This window comes from Schistocerca nitens, chromosome 3, assembly GCF_023898315.1.
Source record: "Schistocerca nitens isolate TAMUIC-IGC-003100 chromosome 3, iqSchNite1.1, whole genome shotgun sequence".
Lineage (NCBI taxonomy): Eukaryota > Metazoa > Arthropoda > Insecta > Orthoptera > Acrididae > Schistocerca > Schistocerca nitens.
Window position 1 is genome coordinate 606,877,371 of NC_064616.1, and position 12,846 is coordinate 606,890,216.

Here is a 12,846-nt window from a genome sequence, read left to right on the forward strand (position 1 = left end):
TTCACATGTCTCTATCCTGAAAGTCGCGTTTCAAACTGGGGCCTGTGGAACACTAACTTGCATGTAAACGTAGTGTTGCGGCATTGCACATGTAAGAAATTCGTGCCTTTGGAATCCCGGCTTCTACACACACAACGATCTGTCTGTGCACATCATATTTGTGCAGTGAGATCGTAGCATGCCAACAAAAAATTTGCTCAGATGTGAGATGTGCGCAAAACTGGAAGCGGGAAATGGAGATCTGAGCAAAATTGTTCAAATCTGGTGGTACACATCACCACTGCACAGACAAATCGTAGTATGTTGATAGGAGATCACTGCAAATCTTGCATGTGAACTGTGTTTGAGTCAGCTGTCTGTTGAACTTTAGTGCTTCTCGACTTTGTGTAGACACTGAATTCTAAGGTGGTTGATATGCCACAGGTTTTTCTGAAATTATTGAGATATGTAGGCATCACAAGTGGCTGCTGGTCCCTAAACTAACTGGAATTATCGAGTTTAGGGGGACAAAATTTTCCAAAATATTTTTACTCACTTTTAGATCAGTTAGACTATTTTGATCTCGAAGATGTTATTTATTTTCATCCCCGATAAAAACTTTTTAATATATCGAGAGAAAAACATTTTTAATGAAAAATTTTTTTTCTCATTTTTTGGCTGGACCACGTAATATGTTATCTGAAAATATCATTCAAGCTAAATCGTAGCACATCAAAGCACTCGGATAAAATCGCCTCATTCAGTTTACACTATAGTCAAATAACAATGCAGTTAAGTGTTAGTTCAGTGTTTGTTCTGTGCGTTTGTTCAAATGGTTCTAATGGCTCTGAGCACTATGGGACTTAACTTCTAAGGTGATCAGTCCCCTAGAACTTAGAACTACTGAAACCTAACTAACCTAAGGAAATCACAAACATCCATGCCCGAGGCAGGATTCGAACCTGCGATCGTAGTGGTCGCGCGGCTCCAGACTGAAGTACCTAGAACCGCTCGGCCACAACGGCTGGCTTGTGCGTTTGTTCTACTAACTCGTAATGACTAGAATTTTCCCTGATTTGACAGAATTTTGTATGGTAAATTTGTTATTATGTTATTGTATTGTTACATTTTGATTAAATGACAATATGTTGTTTTACTGTTTCAAAACTGATGAAAAAAATGTCATATTCGTGATCAGCATAGTCAATTTGACGATAATCGGTAAAAAATCAAAGATTTCATGGGTGTCCCCCTAAACTCGATAAGTGCCAACTAATTGGGGTTTCACTACTTTTACTGCACTATGCAATTTACCTTTCCAAATAATTTAATTTTCTAAATTACTTTAAACATTTCTGTAGCTCTAAAATTACCTTTAAATGAGGCTGACGGGATTCATGTGATTGAATCTCCTGTAGAGGTACCATTACTTTTCATGCTGTCTATGACTGTTTCGTTGAAATCTGGAAGGCTATGGTTTATTTCCTTTTCAATAGATTGTGTGTCAAGAGTTGACAGTCTGTCTTCATCCATAGTGCTTCTAAGACAAGTTTTGATATGCAACAAAGTGGAGAAAGACCTCTCTGCTTCAAAGTTCGTCATTGGGATAGTGGCAACTAAATTTAATAACTGCATAATGTCACCAAAATGTTCTTGCAGGTTATTTCAATTAAAGCCTCAGAAGGGCTCTTGCACTTTTCATTTCTTGAAAATCATTTCGAGAATAGTTGAACTGTATTTCTGTTTTTAACTGAACTTTATGTAAAAATGTATTTTACCACACTACATCAGAATTAATTTTTTTCAGGAAATTTTTTTTCGTGGTGGAAAGAAGTGCTGGTCAAGTAAGTTAGAAGCCAATAAATGGCTAGAGTATTCAAAGCTCTGTGTACTCTGCTAAATTATCATGTCATATACTTCCTTTGCTGCTACATTCCTTGTTATATACGTGTCCTCACATCTTATTCTTGCTACCTTCGATTCGTCCTTGTTTATGGTATTATCAGTGTTGTCTCTAATTTTCAAAATTTCATTTTAGAATGATGCTACTGCTTGCCTCAATGAGACAGTCTCAGTGGTACACTTTTGTAATTGGCTGTACAAGAGATCCACGTGGGAATTTATTTTTTAAAATACCTCTAACCACAATAAAATGCTGCTGCTTTTTTTATTTCAACCTTAGATCATTTACTTGTTTCAGTGTTGTCACCTGGTTGCTGATATCTTAAGTGTGTTGCAGACGTTCTAGAATGGCCTCCTTTTTAAGGTCAACTGTAATGATTATTCACGATTTAAAGTTTCGTCTTGTGGCTGAGCCAAGAGGCACTCTTCTTTTAACAATTGCATCTAGAACAGCCACTCTTTGAGGCGAAAGAGAGAAGAATATTGGTACCTCTGTACAGAACACAGTTTTACTCGTTCATTTTGACTTGTTGCTTGAGCAAGAATTACGTTCATTTGGTGCACAGAACAATGAACATAATACCTGAAATGATACTCTTGTCTTACAATTGTTTGGGCCCCTGCATGTTGACCACATTGATGCAAACACCATCATAACTTTAAGATGTTACCTTTTCGTACTGTTCTTGAGCAACATCAGCTCGGTTATTTTTAATGCAAGCTGCTAAGGAGGAAGAGTTGTTACCAGATGATTTGAAAATCTTCAGAGTCTTTCAGCATGTTCTCCAGTAGATAATAGATAACGAAATACTACAACCAACAGAAATGTGGAAGACCCACCAGAAGTATCATCTGCTGTCACAGACACAAAATCTGCCTTAGCTATTTCTGCCTCCTGACAGACATGTAACATACACTCAAATAAATCATTTTGTATATCCTTGGATGTACCCTTAAATATTGAGGATTATTCATGCACTCTTATACAACTGCATCTGAAACTGAAGGGAAATTTATTGGTCCCCTAAATATTCCAAGATTGTTACAGTCTGCTGTTTCATCATGTCCAAGTAAGCAAGCGATTTTTCCTTACATTGTCATTGTGTCTTTCTGAGTTCTGTCTGAAAGCTAAGTTAAGCAGTTGCCCGATTTCTGTTTTTCAAGGACTGATAACTAAACGTGCGTTGGTATGTGCATTAGATTTCTCATGCTGCTTAACTCTCTATGTTAGATGACTTAGATCTGATACGCCAGTACATGTCCAGTTTGTATCTTTATCCTTAGTAAGCACCAAAAATAATATAGTTTATTGGTAAAATGCAATTGCAAATCCAACTATTTCTTTTATATATATTTACATCAAAAGACCTGCAAATGTCTTACCTTGGTTTATTTGCGCTTCTTTTAATCCGAGCTGATGCATCAGCCTACCATGCTTCCTTATTTCACACTTTCCTTCAGAGTTTAATGCTCAGAAATTTGTTTCTAAATGTTACTGAACGCTGTTCATTCCTCTTTGAAAGCAGGCTCCAAAAATAGGTGAATTGCATATGAACACTAAAGCACGATAAATAACTGCATACACTGTCAAGCGATTGTAAGAAAATCACTTCATTTCAACGACGACACACATGCTAACACTTTGGTTGTGGACTGAAGCCTTTCACTTTGGGACAATTCAAGTGTTTCTTTCACGTTTTTCTGTCAGCGTTCGACTCGCATTTGAACTGGTTCCTCCACCAGCGCAAATGCATATATTACTAGCGACGTTTCCTCTTGCCCCTCCCAGGCACAGGAACATCCATAAGTACTCACGGATGTTCACAAGAGAAACTGAAATGTGGCATGTCTGGGCAATGCTAAGGCACATATGCGTGCTATCTGAGCAACTTAAAGTTTTGCAGACAGTAAAAATACTTTGAAAATTCAGATAAAATTATATAATATGGGAAAGAAACGAAGAATGGTTGTTTAAATACACAAATTTATAATTTGCACAGTCAGCTTCTTTTCTGGAGGTGCACTGAACTACTGAACACATAGGATGCAGTGCCAATGGGAGTTACACATGTCTGTGGAAAGTTAAGACCAAGGATTCCGGTTACTAAGATAAGAAGGCAGCTGCTTGTTATTCTCTATACAGAGAAAACAGTAGTAGTTAACCCTGCAGCAAACAGGGAAAAAGTTGTTGCAGACTTAAACAAAACCATTAGTTCTGCCACCTATGCTCTTAGAAATCCTATTTTGACTCAAAGAAGGGATTGGTAGCAAACTTTCAGTACTGTCCTATGTCACATTAATTCTTGGCAATGTAAATAAAATAAAAATAGTAGTATTTATTCTAAAGGAGAGTGTCCTCAGAACGGTGTCTTAAGTTGATAAAGGAACATCTTGTAGCAGTGTCTTCCAGGATATTTGTGCACCTGTACATTTACTTCCTAATGCAATATGTCATTTATACAAGGAGGGAATTAAAAATAAGCTGTACAATTCACTACCACAGCATTAAAGATGATGATTTTGTGGGTGAGGGCTCTAAAGTGTAAGGTCATCAGTGCAGAATATTAAAAATAAAACTTTTCATATGAACTATGAATCTCTATCTAGGGTTCAAAATGGAGTTTTATATTCTGGTAAAAAAAGCAGTTGCTGCTGGACTTCACATAGGTAATTTAAAATTTCCATATTTTCGAATCCAATGTAAAAGATACTTCATTGGCTGAGTATTTATTAGAATTTATGAAGATTAAATCAAGTCTACAAATTTAAAAGTATTATCCGTAATCTGACACAGGTGACAGTATATTACACAACTGAGATATTTTATTTATCAACACGAAATCCTTCTTCAGGACAGTTACATAGTTTTACGTCTGTCAGGTATTGTTTTGCTCAATGTTTGTTCGAAAACTGCTGTCAAAATTCTAAATCTTTGTAACTTCTTCCTGTTCCCAGGATACACCATGTCGCTATCAGCCTTTCAAGTTGTGTTGCTGTTGTGGTCTTCAGTCCAGAGACTGGTTTGATGCAGATCTCCATGCTACTCTATCCTGTGCAAGCTTCTTCATCTCCGAGTAACTATTTCTTCTGAATCTGTTTAGTGTATTCATATCTTGGTCTCCCTCTACGATTTTTACCCTCCACGCTGCCCTCCAGTACTAAATTGGTGATCACTTGATGCCTCAGAACATGTCCTACCAACCGATTTCTTCTTCTGGTTAAGTTGTGCCACAAATTCCTCTTCTCCCGAATTCTATTCAGTACCCTCTCATTAGTTATGTGATCTACCCATCTAATCTTCAGCATTCTTCTGTAGCACAATATTTCGAAAGCTTCTATTCTCTTCTTGTCTAAGATATTTATCGTCCATGTTTCACATCCATACATGGCTACACTCCACACAAATACTTTCAGAAAAGACTTCCAGACACTTCAATCTATACTCGATGTTAACAAATTTCTCTTCTTCAGAAACGCTTTTTTGCCATTGTCAGTTATTTTGCTCCCCAAATAGCAAAACTCATCTACTACTTTAAGTGTCTAATTTTTTAATCTAATTCCCTCACCATCACCTGATTTAATTAGACTACATTCCATTATTCTCATTTTGCTTTTGTTGATCTTCATCTTATATCCTTCTTTCAAAACACTGTCCATTCCGATCAACTACACTTCCAGGTCTTCTGCTGTCTCTGACAGAATTACAATGTCATCGGCAAATCTCAAAGTTATTATTTCTTCTCCATGGATTTTAATTTCTATTCCAAATTTTTGTTTGCTTTACTGCTTGCTCAATACACGGATTGAATAACAGTTGGGATAGGCTACAAACCAGTCTCCCTCCCTTCCCAATCACTGCTTCCATTTCATGCCCCTCGACTCTTATAACTGCCACCTGGTTTCTGTACAAACTGTAAATAGCCTTTCGTTCCCTGTATTTGACCCCTGCCACCTTCAGAATTTGAAAGAGAGTATTCCAGTCAACATTGTCAAAAGCTTTCTCTAAGTCTACAAATGCTAGAAACGTAGGTTTGCCTTTCCTTAATATATCTTCCAAGATAAGTCGTCGGGTCAGTTCTGTCTCACACCCTCGAACATTCCTCCCAGAATCCGAACTGATCGTCCATTTGTCTATAAGGAATTCGTGTCAGTATTTTGCAGCCGTGACTTATTAAACTTATAGTTCGTTACTTATCACACCTGTCAACGCCTGCTTTCTTTGGGATTGGAATTATTATATTCTTCTTGAAATCAGAGGGTATTTCACCTGTCTCGTACATCTTGCTCACCAGTTGGTAGAGTTTTGTCAGGGCTGGCTCTCCCAAGGCAATCAGTAGTTCTAATGGAATGTTGTCTACTCCCAGAGCCGTGTTTCGACTTACATCTTTCAGTGCTCTGTCGATTGTTCCAGGCAGTATCATCTCTCTCATTTCATCTTCACCTACGTCGTCTTCCATTTCCATAATATTGCCCCCAAGTACATCGCCCTTGTAGAGATCCTCTATATACTCCTTCCACCTTTCTGCTTTCCGTTCTTTGCTTAGAACTGGGTTTCCATCTGAGCTCTTGATATTCATGCAAGTGATTCTCTTTTCTCCAAAGGTCTCTTTAATTTTCCTGTAGGTAGTATCTATCTTACCACTCGTGATACATGCCTATCCATCCTTACATTCATCCTCGAGCCTCCCTGCTTAGCCATTTTGCACTTCCTGTTGATCTCATTTTTGAGACGTTTGTATACCTTTTTGCGTGCTTCATTTACTGCATTTTTATATTTTCTCCTTTAATCAGTTAAATTCAATATATCTTTTGTTACTCAAGGATTTCTAAAAGCCCTCTCTCTTTCTCCTACTTGATCCTCTGCTACCTTCACTATTTCGTCTCTCAAAGCTACCCATTCTTCTTCTACTGTATTTCTTTGCCTTTTTCTTGTCAATCGTTCCCTAATACTCTCTCTGAAACTTTCTATAACCTCTGGTTCTTTCAGTTTATCCAGGTCCCATCTCCTTAATTTCCTACCTTTTAGCAGTTTCTTCAGTTTCAATCTACAGTTCATAACCAATAGATTGCGGTCAGAGTCCACCTGCACCTGGAAATGTCTTGAAATGTAAAACCTGGTTCCTAAATCTCTGTCTTACCATTATATAATCTGAAACCTTGCAGTGTCTCCAGGCCTCTCCTTCCTATACAACCTTCATTCATGATTCTTAAATCAACTGTTAGCTATGATTAAGTCATGCTCTGTGCAAAATTCTACCAGGCGGCTTCCTCTTTCATTCCTCACACACCTCTTACATATTCACCTACTACTTTCCCTTCGCTTCCTTTTCCTACTATTGAATACCAGTCCCCCAAGACTATTGAATTTTCGTCTCCCTTCACTATCTGAATCATTTCTTTCCTCTCATCATACAGTTCTTCAATCTCTTCGTCATCTGCGGAGCTAGTTGGCATATAAACTCGTACTGCTCTGGTGGGCGTGCGCTTCGTGTTTATCTTGGCTACAATAATGTGTTCACTATGCTGTTCGTAATAGCTGACCCATTCTTCTATTTTTTATACATTATTAAACTTCTCCTGTGTTACCCCTTTTTGATTTTGTATTTACAACCCTGTATTCACCTGGCCAGAAGTCTTGTTCCTCCTGCCACCAAACTTTACTAATTCCCACTATATCTATCTTGAACCTATCTATTTCTGTTTTAAAATTTTCTAACCTACCTACCTGACTAAGGGATTTAACATTCCACGCTCTGATCCGTAGAATGAGAGTTTTGTTTCTTCTGATAACAATGTCCTTCTGAGTAGTCCTCACCCAGAGATCCGAATGGGGGACTATTTTACCTCCGGAATATTTTACCCAAGAGGACATCATCATGATTTAACCATACATTAAAGCTGCATGCCCTCGGAAAAAATCATGGTTGTAGTTTTCCATTGCTTTCAGCCGTTCGCAGTACCAGCACAGCAAGACCGTTTTGGTTAATGTTACGAGACCAGATCAGGCAATCATACAGACTGTTGCTCCTGTGTGTGTATGTGTGTGTGTGTGAGTGTGTGTGTGTGTCTTCATGTCCATTCATTCACAAGTAATTTCGCCACTTGGCGGGCTCAACATGTAACTTGCAAAGTAAATTAATATGTGGAAACTGCCATTGCTTCAGAGACCACTGTCCTCACTATTTAGATCGTTCTCTCTGCCTATGACAGCACAGAGTGCCTGTTTGTCTGGCGTATGTGACCAGGAATGTACTATGTGGTGTCTGTCTGCGTAGCTGGGTGGTAACATGCTCCCCTCCCATGGAAGTGGGAGCGGGTTTGATTCCCGGCTGAATTGGAGATTTTTCTCCCCTTGGGGACTGGGTGTTGTGCTGTCCTAATCATCATTTCATCCTCATCACCGATTCGCAAGTCGCCCACTGTGGCGTCGACTGAAATAAGACTTGCACTTGGGGGCCGAACTTCCCTGATGGGGCCTCCCAGCCAACAATGCCATACGCTCATTTGCATTTTTTTTACTGAGTGGCTATAAAAAAAGCCTTTGTAGCATATATGGAAAGTTACTCCTGGTTTTTCTTTGTTGAATATTACTATAGTTTTCGAAATCTGCAACTTTTTTGTGGGGTGTTGATATTGCATGAGAGTGGAGAGGATTTAGTTTGATGTTTGTGGATAACAACTACGTATATTTCATTGGCATTCTTAAACAGGTTCACAACTCCTAAGTAAGCTACTGGAGAAAGAATTAGTCACCCCAGTGGACACGCACATACGAATCGTTAAGCCTTTACAGCTGGTACAACGATCGAGTCACATGCTCAACCACGGATGCACTGCATCTATATGAGCATAAGGAAGTAGCGATCAGTGAGACATTTATGTTTCAAGTGGACACTGTATGTTGACTTAGATAAATATAAGGACGTGTCAGAGTGGTAAAAAAGGGCAATCGTGTTTGACCATATCCTATGCTCATCGCCATACAGTGTGTGAAGTAGCTGGATTTGATAGCGTTTTGCGGCGGACTGTTCAACATGTCTACAGGTAGTGGTGCAGCACATGTGGCCACGAAAAACGTCGTCAGAATTGTGGTCGAAATTGCTCCTGACTGAGACGGGATGGAGGCGCGTTTCACGACCTGTGAATCAACATCGGACAGGAATTGCTGTAGGCAGGGAATGAAAGTCCATCCAAATCTATTAGCGACAGAGCATTGTGATGGAAGATGCATGCAGTGATTATTTGGAATCGGTCACCTCGCAAGAAACCATTGGTCACAATGGCACATAAAGACAACAACAGAAAATTTCATTGGGCTAGAAGAATATGTGACTAATTTTCCGAAACTCCTCCACACTATTCCACCTTGTCTGGCCTGCAAAGTCACATGACTTGAATCCCATTGAAAATCTGTGAGACATGGGACAATGGGTAAAACTCCGGCATTACCATCCCCGCTCTTTTGTCGTACTGCAAGATTAAATGGTCATCGCACTGCTTAACCTGGATACGACATACCTGCGCATCCTTATCAACTCACTTGCTAACCGGATTTAGGCGGTTATAAAGTCCAGTGGCGGAATTAGGTGACATTAAATGATGTTAGGGTGACTAATTTTTTGTCTTGCGTTATACAGGGTGATTAGAATTAAAGTTAAACTTTCAAACCGCTGCAGAAATAACACCACTGGTCAGAATGAAGTCAAATTGCGACGGAGTGTTATCCGAGGAGGTGGAAAACGTATGCCAGAAGAAAAATAAAAATTTAATAGTGGTCGACTACAAATGACAAATGAATCGTAGAACAATACCTAAAGTGTATGTTTGACGTTACACAAACAGTACTTCTCAGTGTGCATGGGTGTAAAGATGTGATACTGTTAGTTACGTAAGCCCATCCACTGTGTCGAGGTCATACCACATCGGATAGGAAAAATCGGTTTTTAATTGTCCTGTGGCCAAAAACTCCATAAAAAGCATCATTCACATCGATTTTTAACTGTCCTGAGACCAAAAACTGCATAAAAAGCATCGATCACATCGGTGTTTAATTGTCATGAGGCCAAAAACCGCAAAAAACCATCAATCAAAATTAAACCAGATTATTAATTTCCGTGTGACTGGCGCAAAACATGTTCAATATGCTGTCCACCGTTTTCTGCAACAAGTTGAAATCGAGAAACAGCATGTTCCGCAACTGATCGAAGTGTTTCTGGGGTCACTTTCAGAATGTGTTGTGCAATACGTGTCTTCAATGCAACTAAGTTTGCAATCGGAACACTGAACACATCTTTCAGATAGCTCCACAGCCAGAAGTCACACGGATCATCGGGTAATCGGGACAGCCAGGCTGTAGGGAAATAGCGGCTGATAATTCTAGCATTTCCGAAATGGCGCTTCAGCAGCTGCTTGACTGGATTCACAATGTGCGGAGGTGCGCCATCTTGCATAAAAATGATCCCATCCACACATCCACGCTGTTGGAGAGCTAGAATGACGTGATTGCGCAAAAGACGCTCATAGTGCTTACCAGTGACGGTACAGGTAACAGGAGCGGAAGCACCCTTCAAAAAAAAAAAAAAAAAAAAAAAGAAAAATATGGTCCTATGACAAATGACGCCGTAAACCCACACCACATAGTGATCTTTTCAGGAGGAAATGGTACTGGTTGATTTTCATGTGGATTTTCCGTTGCCCATATTCGACAGTTCTGTGTATTGACATATCCTGTCAGATGAAAGTGGGTTTTGTCTGTCCACAAAATCTTCCACGTCCAATCATTTTCCACTTCCATGTGAGCAAGAAATTCTAAAGTAAAGGTCTCTCTTGCTGGCGGGTCAGCAGGAAGCAACTCGTGCAAATGGGTAATTTTGAATGGATAACAAAGAAGGATGTTTCATACGATTTTACGCATCGTTCTCACAGGTATGTCCAATTTTCGGGCAATTCTCCATGCACTACACGTTTGCACACCACCACTCGTCTCTTCTTGCATTGCCGTGGCCACTGCTTCCACTGACAACGAATCAATTCGCTTCCTTCCTCTACCAGGTTGCCCACCAAAAGAACCCATCTTTTCGAATTTCCGAATCATTTTCTCCAGACCCATGGCAGTCATCGGACCAACGCTTTTTTCCAAACCCATCAGTGTCCAGAACTTCTGCAGAGCGACATGTGCACAATCATCATTCTTGTAATACAGCTTTACAAGCAGAGCGCGATCCTGCACTGAGACAGTCATGGTGAACGTCGCAAACGCGAAAGGAGGAAAAGCCGTGTACCCAGCATGTTTATACCAACTTCAATGGATCACGCGCACGACAGATGTTTTCATTTACGTATTCTGACACATACAGCGCCATCTATTGATCAATTTTCACACTATTTTTTTCTTCTGCCATACGTTTTCCCCCTTGTTCGATAATATTCCCTTAAAATATGGCGTCATTCTGACCAGTGGTGTTATTTATACGGCGTTTTGAAAGTTTAACTTTTAGTGTAGTCACCCTGTACTTGTGTACAACTGGTTGAGTTTATTGTCTTTTATTCAGCATTTTCGTTTTTATCAATGTGTGGTATTTTAGTGGCTGTCCTAATGGATGGAGAGATTATTGAGTTTTTGCTCTTTGCAGATGTTTTAAAAGAGATACTATTTGCAGTATACATATATTGTTTCGAGAGATCTGAGTTAAACGGATCTTTATGCAACATTTTCATATGCATTTGGATGGTATGATGAGTAATATGTTGTGAGATCAGTATACTTCATAGCACTTACCAATTTTTGAGGTTTCAGACGTTTATGGATTCTTTTCCAAGTGTTATTGTGAACTTTATATCTTTCTGAGATGTGATGAATATACAAGTTGTTGCTCAGCATCAGAAAAGAACAAGATGTCGTCAACAAACCTACTGCAACAGATTCCTTTTCTACAAGAACTTCTGTCATTGAAAAATTAATTTCTTAAATGTTTGATCTCAGTTAGATGGTTTTGCATATTTATATCAGTAATAGAAATTTGCTCTGTTAGTACATCTTATTGTTGAATGTGACAGAACCATTGGGTTAAAGCGATTTCAGTAGCTCTGTAAAGTCTGAGGTCTCAGTAGGTACGTTTTCTACACTGAAAGATTTTTCTTTAATTATTTCTGTTGTTTAGTTGGTAGCCATTTAATGACAAAAACCATTTATAATTTATTACTAGGTCAATCAAAAATCCACTCACAAATTTTTTGTGCTCTTTTCAGAGTGCTGATATTCCAAATACACATTCTTGGTGAAAAAACAATGTAAACAGTAATAACACAGTGGCTGCAAGATACAAGAATACACATTCAACAGGAGAAATTTTTATTGTTATATTGCTGATGTATATTGGTCTTTTCTTCTCTTTTTTCGATTTGGCCATCTGAGGAATACCTTAATTGACATCAGTTTCGTTTCTTCTTGTCTACTATTCTTTCATTCTCATACTTCGCAACTTTCTTTGCTCTTGTTTTCATGATGATTTTGTGCTTGGTCTAGTTCTGCCCTCGAAACCTGTGAAATCCTGATTTTTTCTTTCAAAATCACCTTGATGTGTATCTCTGGTTCCTGTATTCTCATTTCTTCGAGATCACTTTGTAGCTCTTGGATCCAGCGTACATTGGTTCTCTTTTAATTCCTTAGACTTTCCTGGCGATTTTGTGACGTCTCGTTGAATCGGGTGTACTGCCGGTGGTCTGCATTTATCTAGCACAATATTTCAACATCGTACCTCGGCGTCTTCATCAGGTGCTTCCTGTGACTGAACGGCAGGCTGACTGTGTCCTGTATTTATGTCTTGATGATGTCTGGCGTTCCCTACGCCGTCCGCTCCCGTTGCGACCGTGTCGGTTGGTCGCCAGGATTCCGTCTTCCGTCCGTGCCCACTTCCGCTGTTTTCCCCGGTGGCGGCCGTTTCATGGCGCTCCCTACTAGGTCCG